Here is a 19,764-nt window from a genome sequence, read left to right as displayed (position 1 = left end):
GACTGCGCAAAGTAAATTTGCTATGCAGTTAGGTATTTTACTCACGGCATTACGAGGTTTTTTCTTTGTTCTGCTGATCGTAGTGTGATTGACAGGAAGTGGGTGTTTCTGGGCGGATACTGGCCGTTTTATGGGTGTGTGTGAAAAAACGCTGCCGTTTCTGGGTAAAACGCGGGAGTGTCTGAAGAAACGGGGGAGTGTCTGGGCGAACGCTGGGTGTGTTTGTGACGTCAAACCAGGAACGAAACTGACTGAACTGATCACAGTTGTCGAGTAAGTCTGGAGCTACTCAGAAACTGCTAAGAAGTGTCTATTCGCAATTCTGCTAATCTTTCGTTCGCAATTTTGATAAGCTAAGATTCACTCCCAGTAGTCGGCGGCTTAGCGTGTGCAATGCTGCTAAAAGCAGCTTGCGAGCTAACAACTCGGAATGAGGGCCATTATGTGTAAAAGGGCATTAATAAAGGTTGTCATAATGTGTAAGACGCATTATGTTTATAAGGACATTAATGATGTGTCTCATATGTGTAAGGGGCATTACTGTGTGGAATTATGTGTATAAATGCATTACTAATGTGTGGCATTATGTGTATAAGGTGCTCTAATATGTAGCGTTGCGTATAGAAAGGGCATTTACTGTGTTGTCTAATGTGAATAAAGAGCAATAGGGTGTGGTGTAATGTAAATAAGGAGCAATTCAGTGTGATGTAATGTGAATAAGGAGCACTACTGTACGAAGTAACGTTTATAAGGTAAAGTGATACTACTGTGGGATGTAATGTGAATTATGGACACTATCACGTGATCAAATGTGAATAAAATTGCAGTACTGTGTGGCGGAATTTTAATTGGGGGTACTATTGTGTGGACATGCCCATTGCCAGCAAAAACACACCCCTTTTTGGACTGTGCGCCAAATGTGCGAACTGTTCCTGTTTAAAATATAGGGGGTACAAACACCAAAATAAGTACTGTTATGGGTGAGGTTTGATGGTGCTGGGAAAGAGGTGCAAGGTCAGAGGCGGAACCAGCGGTGGTGCTAGGGGGCACCAGGCAAAATCTTGCCTAGGGCATCATATTGGTTAGGGCCAGCTCTGCCAAAGGGCCTTGTGGGGGAAATGTCTTCAGTAAAAGCATTCCCTGTGTGTGTGGTGTGTCGGTACGCGTGTGTCGACATGTCTGAGGAAGAAGGCTATATTAGAGAGGAGCGGGAGAAAATGAATGTGGTGTCTCCGCCGACACCTGATTGGATGGATATGTGGAATGTTTTAATTGCTAGTGTAAACTCATTGCACAAAAGATTAGACAAGGCTGAATATTTGGGACAGTCAGGGTCTCAACCCATGCCTGATCCTATGTCGCAGGGACTGTCAGGGTCTCATAAGTGCCCACTATCCAGATTGTTGACACAGATACCGGCACGGATTCTGACTCCAGTGTCGATTACGATGATGCAAAGTTACAGCCAAAATTGGCAAAATACATTTGATATATGATTATGGCAATAAAAGATGTTTTGCACATCACAGAGGAGCCCCCTATCCCTGACAAGAGGGTACATATGTACAAGGGAAAGAAGCCTGAGGTAACCTTTTCCCCTCACACGAGCTGAACGAGTTATGTGAAAAAGCTTGGGAATCTCCTGCAGATTTCCAAAAGGATTCTTATGGCGTATCCTTTCCCATCAACGGATAGGTTACGATGGGAATCCTCCCCTTGGGTGGACAAAGCATTAACACGCTTATCCAAGAAGTTAGCCCTCCCGTCCCAGGATACGGCTACCCTCAAAGAGTCTGCTGACCGCAAACAGGAGATTACCCTGAAGTCCATTTATACACATTCAGGTACCTTACTCAGACCGGCAATTGCGTCGGCCTGGGTGTGTATGTGTAGTGCTGTAGCGGCATGGACGGATACCCTAGATAAGGATACTATTTTATTGCCCCTGGGGCATATAAGAGATGATGTCCTATATATGTGTGTATGCAAACTACAGGTGGTGCTGCATGGCTCACACCCTTTTGCTTGTCTTGTAGAGCAACTCTGGAGCTGTTACTGGGTCCAGCTGCTGCAAGAAATCAGCTTGAATGCTTCAGGGGCTGGGGCATGGCCAACATGAGCCCCACACTGATGGGGGTGTATAAAGCGATCTAGGGGTCATCCAAGCGCAACCCCACAAAGGCCGCCATGCCCTGCGTGACCATTTTCTCTTTTCATATGCAGACGAGGGTTGCAGCCAACTATACCCATTGCTTGGATGACATCACCATATGCGAATCCATCTGCTGCAGGCCTTCCCCCAGGAATGCTTGCACTAGTTGTTGCATTTGGTTTGTTGTTTGGGGGGTGCTTCAGTATTAGGCAGCCTTCTGCCCTCACACATTCGTCTGAAAATGTGTTCTCCCTGCAGTTGTTGTCCCCAGATGAGAGTTCCCTTGTGCTGCCTCAGTTGAATCTCCTTTACTTGACGGAGGTGTGCCTGAGCAGCGGCCCTCCCCAGCCCTATCTCAAATCATACTTATTTTGCTTAGGTGATACCATGGTCATGAAGATTGTTTTCCCAGGGTGAGGTTCATTCATTGCATTCTGGGTATGCTGACCTCTGTGATTTCCCCAAATGTGGGAATCTCGACTGCATAATTTGTGGTAGGGGGGGGGACTGCATTTGTGCTTTCCCCTGGTTGGCTCTGGTATAATTTAGATCTCATTGTCTCAGGTCTCTCTCCAGCCTAGTTTGCTGTCTGTTTCCACTTCTCTTTTCTTGAGCCCCTCCCTTCTATGCCCTTGCGCACTATCCTGACTTCTCCCGTCTGCTTACTTTGTGCCTTCCAACGCACAATGCGAACTACAGGTGGTGTTGCAGGGCCCACACCCTTTTATTTGCCTTACAGAGCAGCTCTGGAGCTGTTACAGTGCCCAGCTGCAGCAAGAAATCAGCTTGAATGCTTCAGGGGCTGGGGCATGGCCAACATGAGCCCCACACCAAAGGAGGGTGGGGGGTGTTCAATGCGAACTAGGGGTCATCCAAGCGCCCCTTTTCTCTTTTCATATGCAGATGAGGGTTCCAGCCAACTTTGGCCCACTGCTTGGATGACATCACCGTATGCAAATCCGTCTGCTGCAGACCTTTCCCCAGGAATGCTTGTACTAGCTGTTGCATATGGTTTGATGTTTGAGGGTGCTTCAGTATTAGGCAGCCTTCCGCCCTCTCATTTTCATCTGAAAAGATGTGGTCTCCCTGCAGTTGTTGTCCCCAGACAAGAGTTCCCTTGTGCTTCCTCAGTTGAATCTCCTTAGCTTGACGGGGGTGTGCTCGAGCAGCCGCCCTCCACAGCCCTATCCCAACACATGCTTTTCTTGCGTATGAGATCTCTTGATCATGAAGATAGTTCTCACAGGGTGAGGTTCATCCATTACATTTTAAAGTAGGAAGGTACAAATTGCATATTCAAATTACATATATGTGCTGGATTCAAATGTTTTCCCCCCTTCCTTTCTCAATTGTGCCCATCAGCAGCTATTCTAATGTTGCTGCCAATGGGTGTGACACATTAATTTCTTCTGTGGGGTACACTGGACTCCACAAGGATTCACATTGGGGTGTAGAGTAGGATCTTGATCTGAGGCACCAACAGGCTCAAAGCTTTTGACTGTTCCCAAGATGCTCAGCGCCCCCTGCTCTATAACCTCGCTTCCATGAACAGGGAGCTCAGTTTGTAGTTGGTGCCTTCAGTAGCAGGCCACTTAACAGGGGGCTGCCTCAGGCAGCCTATTCTTAGCTATTAATTTTGACAAGAAAAGAAGAACTTTTTTTATAAGAATCTACAAGGGCTGCAGCAGGTTAGGTCTAATAGACATCTTTACTGCAGCTCCATCACTCCCAGCGGCGCAGTATACTCCCGTGCCCTGGTTGCTGGGTCACTGCAGCGGAGGCTCCGGTTTCTTCCTAAGGTCAGTCACACACACACCGCCCTCCGGGATCACGAGGCCGCTGATGAAAGGGAGGTAAGGGACTTCTGTGCCCACACTATACCGTGATCCAGCGTGGCTGTAGGGGGTGGGCCATGTGCGCACTAGCGTGGACACTGATTACTGGGCAGCCGCTCCACTAGCCACCAGGGACAGTTAAGGAGCACAGCTCTGGGGGGGTTTTCTCTTATATTAACCCCATTTTGTACTACCCGCAGTGCATTGTGATAGGTAATAGAGCCTGATTCAGGTTGGATTGCAATCGCAATAAGCAATCCAACTGCAAAAATTGCTAAGAGCATACGCATGCGCCTGCATTTTCTGCGGCACCCCGCAGATAATGCGATCGCTTCTGACTGTCAATTGGTGCTGGGGGGGGGGTCAGCAACAATCCATTTCCAAGTCGGAGATGGAGCGGTGCATGGGCAGGGCTACAAAATGGGGTCGGCATCGGAGAAACAGGAGGCGTGGTCAGAGCTGCTGCATGACATCACATGCAGCAGCTGCGATCACAAAAATGGTGGCGGCTTCCTGCGCACACATACAGTCTGCACCAACAGGAGGCTAACCCATTTTTTATGATCACGCTGAACTGCACTGAGACTGCAATTTCAGCGTGGTCAAGAAGGGAGGCGGCATGCTGGGTGGCCCCAGCATGCGAACCAAAGGATTGCAAATTCTGTTACTTAGCAGAATTTGCAATCCTTACTGAATTAGGCCCATTGATTACAAAATGTATTTGTAAATATTTGAAGTTTTTCTTCAGGGACTAACACAAAAGATGCTTGGGGCTACTAACACATGGGTAAGCCACGTAAAGCTTCCCATGGGTCAGTGGCATCACAACTGGGTTGCGGCCCACACCCGAGTGTCACCCGCCAAGGGGGGTGACACCAAAGTGCCGGCTCCTCTTCAGTGACAGAATATGGGTGTTTCACTGTAACATTACGTGCAACACCCAGTTTCTGTCACTGTGCAGGAGCCAGCACCACTCACACACTAGTCCCCGGGTGCAGCACTCAACCCCCGGGATACCCGGAGCAACAAAATGGAGATTCAGGAAAACAGGCCACACCCCTACCTATGAGACCATGCCTCCTTTTTACCATTGCGCTGCTTATCTGCGCGCACTGCATTACAATCTCCCTCGCTGCCTCTCTGGGTGTCACCAATGATAGTGACACCTTTGCCATGCTTGTAGCAGCTGGTCCTAAGATCTACGCCTCCAGCCCTGAGTGTTTGCCCTTGTGACTTGTTGATCATCATAGCGAAGCAGATTCTTACAGAAAACTGCAGGGGCTTAGATTGAAAAGAAAAACATTGACGAACCCATCATTTCAGCAACAGGGTCTGCCACACGGCTGACTGAAATGACTGGTTGGTTTGGGCCCCCACCAAAAAAGAAGCAATCAATCTCTCCTTGCACAAACTGGCTCTACAGAGGCAAGATGTCCACCTCATCATCCTCCGATTCCTCACCCCTTTCACTGTGTACATCGCCCCCCCTCACATATTATTAATTCGTCCCCACTGGAATCCACCATCTCAGATCCCTGTGTACTTTCTGGAGGCAATTGCTGGTAAATGTCTCCACGGAGGAATTGATTATAATTCATTTTGATGATCATCATCTTCTCCACATTTTCTGGAAGTAACCTCGTACGCCGATTGCTGACAAGGTGAGCGGCTGCACTAAACACTCTTCTGGAGTACACACTGGAGGGAGGGCAACTTAGGTAGAATAAAGCCAGTTTGTGCAAGGGCCTCCAAATTGCCTCTTTTTCCTGCCAGTATACATACGGACTGTCTGACGTGCCTACCTGGATGCGGTCACTCATATAATCCTCCACCATTCTTTCAAAGGTGACAGAATCATATGTAGTGACAATAGACGACATGTCAGTAATCGTTGCCAGGTCCTTCAGTCCGGACCAGATGTCAGCACTCACTCCAGACTGCCCTGCATCACCGCCAGTGGGTGGGCTCGGAATTCTTAGCCTTTTCCTTGCACCCCCAGTTGCGGGAGAATGTGAAGGAGGAGCTGTTGACGGGTCACGTTCCGCATTACTTGACCATTTTCTCACCAGCAGGTCTTTGAACCTCTGCAGACTTGTGTCTGCCGGAAAGAGAGCTACAATGTAGGTTTTAAATCTAGGATCGAGCACGGTGGCCAAAATGTATTGCTCTGATTTCAACAGATTGAATCCTGGTTAAGCGAATTAAGGGCTCCATCCACAAGTCCCACATGCCTAGCGGAATCGCTCTGTTTTAGCTCCTCCTTCAATGTCTCCAGCTTCTTCTGCAAAAGCCTGATGAGGGGAATGACCTGACTCAGGCTGGCAGTGTCTGAACTGACTTCACGTGTGGCAAGTTCAAAGGGTTGCAGAACCTTACACAACGTTGAAATCATTCTCCACTGCGCTTGAGTCAGGTGCATTCCCCCTCCTTTGTCTATATCGTGGGTAGATGTATAGGCTTGAATGGCCTTTTGCTGCTCCTCCATCCTCTGAAGCATATAGAGGGTTGAATTCCACCTCGTTACCACCTCTTGCTTCAGAGGATGGCAGGGCAGGTTCAGGAATGTTTGGTGGTGCTCCAGTCTTCGGCACGCGGTGGCTGAATGCAGAAAGTGGCCCGCAATTCTTCGGGCCACCGACAGCATCTCTTGCACGCCACAGTCGTTTTTTTAAATAATTCTGCACCACCAAATTCAATGTATGTGCAAAACATGGGACGTGCTGGAATTTGCCCAGATGTAATGCACGCACAATATTGGTGGCATTGTCCGATGTCACAAATCCCCAGGAGAGTCCAATTGGGGTAAGCCATTCTGCGATGATGTTCCTCAGTTTCCGTAAGAGGTTGTCAGCTGTGTGCCTCTTATGGAAAGCGGTGATACAAAGCGTAGTCTGCCTAGGAACGAGTTGGCATTTGCGAGATGCTGCTACTGGTGCCGCCGCTGCTGTTCTTGCTGCGGGAGGCAATACATCTACCCAGTGGGCTGTCACAGTCATATAGTCCTGAGTCTGCCCGGCTCCACTTAACCACGGACATGTGGACTAGTGGACCTTGGGTACAACTGCATTTTTTAGGACACTGGTGACTCTTTTTCTGAGGTCTGTGTACATTTTCGGTATCGCCTGCCTAGAGAAATGGAACCTAGATGGCATTTGGTACCGGGGACACAGTACCTCAATCAAGTCTCTAGTTGCCTCTGAATTAACGATGGATACCGGAACCACGTTTCTCACCACCCAGGCTGACAAGACCTGAGTTATCCGCTTTGCAGCAGGATGACTGCTGTGATATTTCATCTTCCTCGCAAAGGACTGTTGGACAGTCAATTGCCTACTGGAAGTAGTACAAGTGGTCTTCCGACTTCCCCTCTGGGATGACGATCGACTCCCAGCAGCAACAACAGCAGCGCCAGCAGCAGTAGGCGTTACACTCAAGGATGCATCGGAGGAATCCCAGGCAGGAGAGGACTCGTCAGACTTGCCAGTGACATGGCCTGCAGGACTATTGGCTTTCCTGTCTAAGGAGGAAATTGACACTGAGGGAGTTGGTGGTGTGGTTTGCAGGAGCTTGGTTACAAGAGGAAGGGATTTAGTGGTCAGTGGACTGCTTCCGCTGTCATCCAAAGTTTTTGAACTTGTCACTGACTAATGATTAATGCGCTGCAGACGACGTATAAGGGAGGATGTTCTGAGGTGGTTAACGTCCTTACCCCTACTTATTACAGCTTGACAAAGGCAACACACGGCTTGACACCTGTTGTCCGCATTTGTGTACAGGATGCATACCTTCATGTCCCCATTTATCCATCTTATCAGGCGTACCTCAGATTTGCGGTACAGGACAGTCATTGCCAATTTCAGACGTTGCTGTTTGGTCTCTCCACGGCCCAGAGAATTTTCACCAAGGTAATGGCGGAAATGATGGTTCTCCTGCGTAAGCAAGGTGTCACAATTATCCCGTACTTGAGCGATCTCATAAAAGCGAGATCAAGAGAGCAGTTGCTGAACAGCGTATCACTTTCACTGAAAGTGTTACAGCAACACGGCTGGATTTTCAATATCCCAAAGTCGCAGTTGGTTTCTACGACTCGTCTGTCTTTCTTGGGCATGATTCTGGACACAGACCAGAAGAGAGTTTATCTCCCGATAGGAAAGGCCCAGGAACTCATGACTCTTGTCAGGAACCTATTGAAACCAAAACTTGTGTCAGTGCATCACTGCACTCGAGTCCTGGGAAAGATGGTGGCATCATACGAAGCCATTCCATTCGGCAGGTTCCATGCGAGGACTTTCCAATGGGACCTACTGGACAAGTGGTCTGGGTCACATTTGCAGATGCATTGGTTGATCACCCTGTCCCCCAGGGTCAGGGTATCACTCCTGTGGTGGCTGCAGAGTGCTCACCTTCTCGAGTGACGCAGATTCGGCATTCAGGACTGGATCCTGGTGACCACAGAGGCAAGCCTCCAAGGTTGGGGAGCAGTCACACAGGGAAGAAATATCCAAGGTCTTTGGTCAAGTCAAGAGACTTGTCTTCACATCAACATCCTGAAACTAGGGGCCATATACAATGCCCTACGTCAAGCGGAGACCTTACTTCGCGACCAACCGGTTCTGATCCAGTCAGACAACGTCACCGCAGTGGCTCATGTAAACCGCCAAGGCGGCACAAGGAGCAGAGTGGCGATGGCACAAGCCACCAGAATTCTTCGCTGGGTGGAGAATCACGCAAGCGCACTGTCAGCAGTGTTCATTCTGGGAGTGGACAACTGGGAAGCAGACTTCCTCAGCAGACACGACCTACATCCGGGAGAGTGGGGACTTCATCAGGAAGTCTTTGCACAGATTACAAGTCGGTGGGAACTGCCACAGATAGACATGATGGCGTCCCGGCTCAACAAAAAGCTACAGAGGTATTGCGCAAGGTCAAGAGACCCTCAGGCAGTAGCTGTAGACACCCTAGTGACACCGTGGGTGTTCCAGCCGGTCTATGTATTTCCTCCTCTTCCTCTCATACCCAAGGTGTTAAGGATAATAAGACAAAGAGGAGTGAGAACAATCCTCATTGTTCCAGATTGGCCACGGAGGACCTGGTATCCGGATCTGCAGGAAATGCTCACAGAAGATCCGTGGCCTCTTCCTCTAAGACAGGACCTGTTGCATCAGGGGCCCTGTCTGTTCCAAGACTTACCGCGGCTGCGTTTGACGGCATGGCGGTTGAATGCCGGATCCTAGCAGTGAAAGGCATTCCGGTTGAGGTCATCCCTACGCTGATAAAGGCTAGGAAGGATGTAACGTCAAAACATTACACCGTATATGGCGAAATTATGTTTCTTGGTGTGAGGCCAGGAATGCTCCTACGGAAGAATTCCATCTGGGCCGTTTCCTTCACTTCCTACAAACTGGAGTGAATTTGGGCCTAAAATTAGGCTCTATTAAGGTCCAGATTTCGGCCTTATCCATTTTCTTTCAAAAAGAATTGGTTTCTCTTCCAGAAGTTCAGACTTTTGTAAAAGGAGTGCTGCATATTCAGCCTCCTTTTGTGCCTCCGGTGGCACCTTGGGACCTTAACGTGGTGTTAAGTTTTCTAAAATCACACTGGTTTGAACCACTTAAAACGGTGGAGTTAAAATATCTCACATGGAAGGTGGTCATGTTATTAGCCTTGGCTTCGGCTAGGCGAGTGTCGGAATTAGCGGCTTTGTCACATAAAAGCCCATATTTGGTGTACCATGTGGATAGAGCGGAATTGCGGACCCGTCCTCAATTCCTACCAAAAGTGGTCTCATCTTTTCATATGAACCAACCTATTGTGGTGCCTTTGGCTACGCGTGACTTGGAGGATTCCGAGTTACTTGATGTGGTCAGGGCTTTGAAAATTTACGTGGCCAGGACGGCTAGAGTCAGGAAAACTGAAGCGCTGTTTGTCCTGTATGCAACCAACAAGATTGGTGCCCCTGCTTCAAAGCAGGCTATTGCTCGCTGGATTTGTAACACGATTCAGCAAGCGCATTCTATGGCTGGATTGCAGTTACCGAAATCGGTCTAGGCCCATTCCACGAGGAAAGTGGGCTCTTCTTGGGCGGCTGCCCTAGGGGTCTCGGCACTACAGCTGTGTCGAGCTGCTACTTGGTCAGGTTCAAACACCTTTTCAAAATACTATAAGTTTGATACCCTGGCTGAGGAGGAACTCATGTTTGCTCAATCGGTGCTGCAGAGTCATCCGCACTCTCCCGCCCGTTTTGGAGCTTTGGTATAATCCCCATGGTCCTTACGGAGTCCCCAGCATCCTCTAGGACGTTAGAGAAAATAAGATTTTAAACCTACCGGTAAATCTTTTTCTCGTAGTCCGTAGAGGATGCTGGGCGACCATCCCAAGTGCGGACTACTTCTGCAATACTTGTATATAGTTATTGCTTCAATAAGGGTTATGTTATAGTTGCATCGGTCCTGCACTGATGCTACAGTATGTTGTTTTTTCGTACTCATAACTGGGTAGTTTATCACAAGTTATACGGTGTGATTGGTGTGGCTGGTATGAATCTTGCCCTGGATTAACAAAATCCTTTCCTCATACTGTCAGTCTCCTCTGGGCACAGTTTCTCTAACTGTGGCATAGAGGGGCATAGAGGGAGGAGCCAGTGCACACCCAGAACTAAAGTCTTTCTTAAAGTGCCCATGTCTCCTGCGGAGCCCGTCTATCCCCATGGTCCTTACGGAGTCCCCAGCATCCTCTACGGACTACGAGAAAAAGATTTACCGGTAGGTTTAAAATCTTATTTTCTACTTTATTCTTTTCTATCCTAGTTTATTACGACCAACTTTCATCCAAGGAGTTTGATATTCTACTACCTGCATGCAATTTAAATTGCTTAAATTGTTTATATGGTTGATTTGTCCTTCACAATCCATAATCTGCAACTTGGATGTACTTGTGTCATTGAAAATCTTATAATAAAAATGTTTATATATTGAAAAAAAAAGTTATAAGACATATGCCTACCTACTAAATGGGGTAAAATTAGGGGATTCTGTACTGGAAAAGGACTTAGGTGTCCTCATAGATAGCAAGCTAAGCAGTAGTACCCAAAGTAGGACTGCAGCAAAGAAGGCTAATAAGATATTAGCATGCATAAAACGGGGTATTGATGCTAGGGACGAGAGTATTATACTCCCGTTATATAAATCACTAGTGAGGCCACACCTTGAATACTGTGTACAGTTCTGGGCACCGTACTACAAAAAGGATATCCTGGAGCTTGAAAAGGTACAGAGGAGGGCGACCAAACTAATTAAGGGCATGGAGATGATGGAATACAAGGAAAGGCTTGAAAGACTAGGCATGTTTACATTGGAAAAGCGGAGACTAAGAGGGGATATGATCAACATCTACAAATATATAAGGGGACAATACACAGAGCTTGCGCGGGACCTGTTTCTGGTTAGATCAACACAGAGGACTCGTGGACACTCGCTCAGGTTAGAGGAGAGGAGATTCCGCACAATACAGCGTAAAGGCTTTTTCACGGTAAGGACAATACGTGTTTGGAATTCCCTGCCCGAGGGAGTTGTAATGGCGGAATCTGTCAACACCTTTAAGAATGGGTTAGATAAATTCCTATTGGATAAGGATATCCAGGGGTATGGTGCATAGTCATGCATTATAGTTACTATAAATAGGGATAAAATGTAATGGCTGACAGCAGCATCAGTCAGAAATTTTAGTAAAATCATCATGCATAGGACACCACAAATAGGTTGAACTCGATGGACAATTGTCTTTTTTCAACCTCAGATACTATGTTACTATGTTACTATGTTACTATGTAATATTTGAAGAAACAAAATAAAATAAAGCTATGTATTGGGTTTCACTAACAAGCACATTGGAAGACTTGACTACTGTTAAAAGACATGCATTACATGGTATAGAGCCACAAACCACAATGTAGTAAAATAAAAACAAACTTACATGTGTATCAAACCTATGTGAGGCTTACATTGATAGTGCAAGATCAACACTCTATCAACTGTGCAAACTAGACTGCACATAAATGCCATAAAATTTATCTGAGATTTTAGTAAATAAGGCCCGTTGCTGTCCGGGTCACACAGCCGTCACGGCCCCGCCCCCATACGGTCCGGTCATGTCTGCGTTGTCCTGACTGTGCCCCCAAAATGGCGGCACAACGCCGCTGGCCCGGCTCCTCCTGCCCAGTGACCGCCTCTACCTGTCAATCAGGCAGAGGCGCTCACTGGGCAGAGATGCTGATCGCATCTCTGGCATGTGCCGGTGCACTGTGGCACCAGCACACACGCACTTCAGACCTGATCTCCTGTTGTGTGAATATGCACAGCAGGGATCAGGTCTTAATTAGGCCCTATATACAGCTGTCAGTAAAGCAGGGATGTGCTGCTGCCAGTGAGGCAGGGATGTTCTGCTGTCAGTGAAGCAGTGATGTGCTGCTGTCAGTGAAGCAGTGATGTGCTGCTGTCAGCGAGGCAGTGATGTGCTGCTGTCAGCGAGGCAGGGATGTGCTGCTATAAGTGAGGCAGGGATGTGCTGCCGTCAATGAGGCAGGGATGTGCTGCCGTCAATGTTGCAGGGATGTGTTGCTGTCAACGTTGCAGGGATGTGCTGCTGTCAGTGAATCAGGAATGTGCTGCTGCAGTGAGGCAGAGATATGCTGCCCACTATCTCCCTATCACCCCTGCCTGAGTCACACACTTTCCCTGTCACCCCTGCCTCAGTTACCCACTATCTCCCAGTCACCGCTGCCTCAGTCAACCACTATACCTGCGACCCCTGCCTCAGTCACCCACTATCCCTGTCACCCCTGCCTCAGTCTCTTACTGTCCCTGTCACCCCTGCCACAGTCATCCACTATCTCCCTATCATCCCTGCCTTATTCATTTATTATCCCTGTCACCCACTTTCTTCCCATACTTACCCAACCCCTTCCTATCACCCCTCCCTCAGTAACCCACTATCTCCCTGTCACCCCTGCCTAAGTCACCCACTATCACTGTCACCCCTGCATCAGTCACCCACTATCTCCCAGTCACCCCGGCTTCAGTCACCCACTATATCCCACTCATACATGCTTCAGTCACCCACTATCTCCCAGTCATCCCTGCCTCAGTCACCTACTGACACCAGTGCAGATATTTCTGCTGCAGCCTCTCCACTCTCCAGCGTGAACGTCCTGACGACTGAGGAAATCCGCTTCCCAGTTGAGGACTCCGGGAATGAACACTGCCGATATTGCTGGCAGATGACGTTCTACCCAACTGAGGATTTTTTTATACTTCCAGCTTTGCCATGCAGTTTCGAGTGCCGACTTGATGATTTGTGTACACTACCGTGGTGGCGTTGTCCGATTGTACTTGAACAGGCCTGTTCTGTACTAGAGGCAGGGCCAGTATCAATGAATTGAACACTGCCCGCAATTCCAGAATGTTTATCGGGAGGAGAGATTCCTCCCTGGTCCACCGATGGTGAAGGGTCGTCATCACGGCCATGACCTTGGTGAATTTCCGAGGTGCCGTGGCCAAACCAGAAGGCAGGACCTGAAATCCAAAAACTAACCAGGCACAACACTGCTTAGCTTCCAACATCAGATGAGATTGGACATATTCAGTGTGATGCGGCTGTAGATGATTTTTGCTGTTTCTAACTTCTACATCAATGAATAAGTTTCAAAATAGAATGCATCAAGAGAACGGTGTTGGTAGTATAAAACTACCTACAGCACCTGGTATTCCCAGGTGGTCTCACATCCAAGAACAAACCAGGCCTAAGATCAGGTGATATTGGGCATATACAGTGTGGTGTGGCTGTAGATGAGCTTAGTGGTTTCTGTTAGAGTTCTTCTACTTCTAACTACTAGTACATAAATGAATAAGCGGCCGATTTATTAAACCTGGTGGAATGATAATTTGCATGGTGATAAAGTACCAGCCAATCAGCTCCTAATTGCCATGTCACAGGCTGGGTTTGAAAAATGACAGTTAGGAGCTGACTGGCTGGTACTTTATCACCTTGCACTTTATCAGTTCACCAGGCTTAATAGATCTGCCCCAATGTTTCAAAATGGAATGCATCAAGAGAACGGTGTTGGTATTGTAAAAATACACACAGCTCCTGGTATTTCCTGGTGGTCTCCCATCCAAGTACTAAAACCAGGACCAATACTGCTCAGCTTCCATGATCAGGAGAGATTGGGCAAATCCAGTGTGCTGTGGCTGTAGATGAGCTGGTGGTTTCTGTTAGAGCTTTTCTACTTCTAACTTCTGGTACATAAAAGAATACGTGTAAAAATTAAATGTACCAAGAAAAGGGTGTTGGTAGTTTAAAAACACCTAAAGAATCTGATAATACATGGATGGGAGACTGCTTGGTAGTAACAAAGTCCAATACTGCTTTGCTTCAAAGATCAAATGAGATTGGGCATATCCAGTGTGGTGTGGCTTTAGATAAGCTTTGTGGTTTCTGTTAGAGCTCTTCTACTTCTAACTACTGGTACATTAATGAATATGTATAAGGTTGTAGTTTATCCAATATGCCTTTACTACCTTACCTTCCCCCCCCCCCCCTCCCCTCCCCTCCTTATAGCTTCCTTTGTTCTCTCCTCCTCGTGTGTGCGTTATTTGTTTTCTAATACGTCCTAGAGGATGCTGGGATCACATTAAGAACCATGGGGTATAGACGGGATCCGCAGGAGACATGGGCACTTTAAGACTTTCAAAGGGTGTAAACTGTCTCCTCCCTCTATGCCCCTCCTCCAGACTCCAGTTTTAGAATTGTGCCCAGTGAGACTGGATGCACTACAGGGGAGCTCTACTGAGTTTCTCTGAAAAGACTTATGTTAGTTTTTCTTATTTTCAGGGAGGCTGCTTCGTGGGACTTAGGGGAGAGAAGTATGACCAACTTCTAGTGAGTTCAATGGCTCTACTTCTGGCTGACAGGACACCATTAGCTCCTGAGGGTGCTGATCGCTGGGTACGCCTAGATGCCCACTCCCGTAGCCTGCCGTCACCCCCTTACAGAGCCAGAAGTCAGAAGACAGGCGAGTAGCAGAAGAACAGATGGCATTCTGAGGTACCACGCAGCGAGCGGAATGCTGTGCGCCATGCTCCCACACAAACACAGGCACTGCAGGGTGCAGGGCGTTGGGGGGGGGGGGGCACCCTGGGCAGCATAAATTCCTCACAAAAGGCTGGCAAAAGTGGACATTAGTGCCTGGGCACTGTCCTTACCCCACCAGCGTAATTAATTATTTGTTTCTGAGCGGGACAGAAGCGTGCCATTACAGCGGCGGGGCTTCTTCCTCACCTCACCAGCACATCTATAGAGCGTTACAAGTCTATCACTATAGAGTTTATTATTTCCCAGACTGTGTACTTTTGACGCTGGGTTGTGAGCTGAAAAATCCCATCTGTCCCTCTGACAGATTTACTGTAGGTCTATCCCCCATAAGCCGATGTGTCTGTGGGTACTTGGTACATGTGTGTCAACATGTCGGTGGCTGAATGTTTTTCCCAAGAGGAAACTATATTAGGAATGCAGACATATGATGGTGGCCCTGTTGGCACCACCAATAACTGACTGGGTGAAAGTTTCAGTAATATCAGAGTGAGGTTGGATAAATCTGTGTCCCAGACACAGACGTAGAGAAAAGATGTGATGTTCATGGCTATGCTTCTTTTCCCTCAGGCCCCGCAAAAATGTTATTTTGCCCAGTTACTACACACTGATACTGACTCAGATACTGATTCCTATGTCGACCATAATATTTCCTGATTAGATCCAATATTGGCAAGGAGCATTCAGTACATGATTGTGGATATTAAGGACATATTAACATCACTGAGGACCCTGCTGTTCCTGACAAAGGGGTCTATATGTATGTATATATAGATATATAATGAAAGCTGATGTAACGTTCCTCCATCTCTGTTTGAGAAAGTCTGGGCCAGCTCGACAAGATGGTTTCAAATCCCCAAAAGGTTTCCGGTTGTTTATTCATTTCCTGCTGCGGACAGAATAAAGTGGGAATCACCCCCTGTTCTGCACGGGGCCCTGTCACAAATCCAGCGGATCGTATGCAGGAAGCTACATTATTTCTAGTTATGTAACCACGGGTACATTACTTAGACCTGCCATTACATGCGCATGGGTGAGTAGTAGTATTCAAGAATTGGTCGAATACCTTGTCATCCGATATAGATATCCTGGAGACATGGGATGCTCCTTACGTTGGATCATATCAAGGACACTGCAGCATACTTACGACTGCAAGGGATATAGGACTCTTGAGTTCACGGGCCAATTTCATGGCAGTCTCGGATAGGAGGGCATTGTGGATTCACCAAGGGAATGCTGATGCTGACTCCAAGAAGAAAGGGAGTCTCTTCCCTATGAAGGTGAAGCCTTGTTTGGCGACAGCCTAGTTAATTTGATCTCGGCAGCTCCCGCAGGTAAGTCAACCTTCTTGCCCTATGTTCCCTCTCAACGGATGAAGACGCATCATTATCTAACGCAGTCATTTTGGCCCAATAGATATGCAAGAAGTTAAGATTCCCCTTTCTTTGCAGGTAGAGGAAGGAGAAGAGGGAAGAGGTCTGTAGCCTCTTCAAGATCGCAGGAGCAGAGATCGTCCTCTGCTTCTGCCAAATCCACTGCATGACGCTGGGGCTCTCTTGCAGGAGCCCACACCAGTGGGGACACGTCTAAAACACTTCAGTCAGTTCTGGATTAATTTGGACCTGGACTCGTGGGTTTTACAAATAGTGTCCCAAGGGTACAAACTGGGGTTTCAAGACGTTCCCCCTCACCGATTGTTCAAATCGGCCTTAGTCAGCAGGGAGAAGGCTTTTATTCAAGCCTCTTCGTGGTCCCGAAGCCGGAAGGCTCAGTCAGACCAATCTGAAATCTGAAATCCCTCAATTTCTACCTAAAGAAATTAAATTTCAAGATGGAATCTCTCAGGGTAGGAATCTCCAGTCCGGAGGAAGGAGATTTCATGGTTTTGGTAGACATAAGGATGCCTACTTACATGTTCCGTTTAGCCACTGCATCAAGCTACCTGAGGTTTGCAATTCAGGATTGTCATTACCAATTTCAGACGTTGCCGTTTGGTCTGTCCACGGCTCCGAGGATTTTCACCAGGGTGATGGCGGAAATGATGGTTCTCCTTCGCAAGCAAGGAGTCACAATTATCCCGTACTTGGATGATCTCTTGATAAAGGCGAGATCCAGGGACCAGTTGTTGCAAAACATTGCACTCTCCCTGACAGTTCTTCAACAACATGGTTGGCTCCTAAACTTGCCAAAATCGCAGTTGGTCCCAATGACGCGGTTGTTGTTTTTGGGAGTGATACTGGACACAGAAGAGGTTTTCTTCCAGTGGAAAGGCTATGGAGATCCAGAGTCTGGTCAAACAAATTCTGAAACCAGCAAGAGTGTTAATCCATCAATGCATTCGGTTGCTGGGGAAGATGGTTGCGGCCTACGAGGCCATTCAGTTTGGCAGGTTCCATGCTAGAGTGTTCCAGTGGGACCTGTTGGACAAGTGGTCCGGATCCCACCTACACATGCACCGGAGGATAATCCTGTCTTCCAAGACCAGAATATCACTCCATTGGCGGCTGCACAGTTCTCACCTCCTAGAGGGGCGATGGTTCGGGATCCAGGACTGGATCCTAGGGACCACGGATGCAACCCTCCGAGGCTGGGGAGCAGTCACACAGGGGGAAAACATCCAAGGAAGATGGTCAAGTCGGGAAAGTTGTCTCCACATAAATGTTCTCGATTTAAGGGCCATTTAATAACTGCAGACACAGTACGCACTGGGACGGGTGCCCAGCATCCTCTACGGACTAAGAGAAAAGGATTTACCGGTAGGTATTAAAATCCTAGTTTCTCTAACGTCCTAGAGGATGCTGGGGACTCCGTAAGGACCATGGGGATAGACGGGCTCCGCAGGAGACATGGGCACTTTAAGAAAGACTTTAGTTCTGGGTGTGCAGTGGCTCCTCCCTCTATGCCCCTCCTCCATACCTCAGTTTGATACTGTGCCCAGTGGAAACTGTGTGCTTTTCAGGAGCTCTCCTGAGCTTTCTGACAGAAAGTATTTTGTTTGGTTTTTAATTTTCAGGGAGCACTGCTGGCAACAGACTCCCTGCATCGAGGGACTGAGGGGAGAGAAGCAGCCCTACTCTCTGAGTTGCAAGGTCCTGCTTCTTAGGTTACTGGACACCATTAGCTCCAGCGGGATTGGTACGCAGGATCTCACCCTCGCCGTCCGTCCCAGAGCCGCGCCGCCGTCCCCCTCGCAGAGCCAGAAGATAGAAGCCGGGTGAGTATGAGAAAAGAGACTTCAGCGGTGGCAGAAGACTTCATGATCTTCACTGAAGTAACGCACAGCACTGCAGCTGTGCGCCATTGCTCCCATACACCTCACATACTCCGGTCACTGTAAGGGTGCAGGGCGCAGGGGGGGCACCCTGGGCAGCAATATAAACCTCTTTTTGGAAAAAATATAACATATATACAGCTGGGCACTGTATATATGTATGAGCCCCCGCCAATTTTACAGTTTAAGCGGGACAGAAGCCCGCCGCCGAGGGGGCGGGGCTTCTCCCTCAGCACTCACCAGCGCCATTTTTTCTCCACAGCACCGCTGAGGCAGCTCCCCAGACTCTCCCCTGCTGAAACCACGGTAGACAAGAGGGTTGAAAAGAGGGGGGGGGGCACATAATTCGGCGCAAATTACATACAGCAGCACTACTGGGCAAACATTAAGTTACTGTGTTATTCCTGGGTTATATAGCGCTGGGGTGTGTGCTGGCATACTCTCTCTCTGTCTCTCCAAAGGGCCTTGTGGGGAAACTGTTTTCAGAAAAAGCATTCCCTGTGTGTGTGGTGTGTCGGTACATGTGTGTCGACATGTCTGAGGAAGAAGGCTATATTAGAGAGGAGCGGGAGCAAATTAATGTGGTGTCTCTGCGACAGCTGATTGGATGGATATGTGGAATGTTTTAAATGCTAGTGTAAACTCAGTGCACAAAAGATTAGACAAGGCTGAAGCTTCGGGACAGTCAGGGTCTGAACCCATGCCTGATCCTATGTCGCAGGGACTGTCAGGGTCTCATAAGCGCCCACTATCCCAGATTGTTGACACAGATACTGACACGGATTCTGACTCCAGTGTCGATTACGATGATGCAAAGTTACAGCCAAAATTGGCAAAATCCATTCGATATAGGATTATGGCAATAAAAGATGTTTTGCACATCACAGAGGAACCCCCTGTCCCTGACAAGAGGGTACATATGTACAAGGGAAAGAAGCCTGAGGTAACCTTTTCCCCTCACACGAGTTATGTGAAAAAGCCTGGGAATCTCCAGATAAAAGACTACAGATTTCCAAAAGGATTCTTATGGCGTATCCTTTCCCATCAATGGATAGGTTAAGATGGGAATCCTCCCCTAGGGTGGACAAAGCATTAACACGCTTATCCAAGAAGGTAGCCCTCCCGTCCCAGGATACGGCTACCCTCAAAGAGTCTGCTGACCGCAAACAGGAGATAACCCTGAAGTCCATTTATACACATTTGGCTACCTTACTCAGACCGGCAATTGCGTCGGCCTGGGTGTGTAGTGCTGTAGCAGCATGGACGGATACCTTATCTGAGGGGATGGATACCCTAGATAAGGATACTATTTTATTGACCCTGGGGCATATAAGAGATGCTGTCCTATATGTGTGTATGCA

At 48.0% G+C, this 19,764-nt stretch overlaps 1 non-coding gene across 1 annotated transcript; it reads left to right on the top strand.

Annotated features, from left to right (window-relative positions):
- Positions 1–2,514: 2,514 nt before the first annotated feature.
- On the top strand, positions 2,515–2,680 carry LOC134898905 (U1 spliceosomal RNA). The gene has a single exon (XR_010172594.1). It is a non-coding gene; the product is annotated as a U1 spliceosomal RNA (small nuclear RNA).
- The last annotated feature ends 17,084 nt before the right edge of the window (positions 2,681–19,764 follow it).

The sequence above is a fragment of the Pseudophryne corroboree genome, chromosome 3 (genome assembly GCF_028390025.1).
Source record: "Pseudophryne corroboree isolate aPseCor3 chromosome 3, aPseCor3.hap2, whole genome shotgun sequence".
Classification (NCBI taxonomy): domain Eukaryota; kingdom Metazoa; phylum Chordata; class Amphibia; order Anura; family Myobatrachidae; genus Pseudophryne; species Pseudophryne corroboree.
This window is presented reverse-complemented; position numbering and strand designations above follow the sequence as displayed.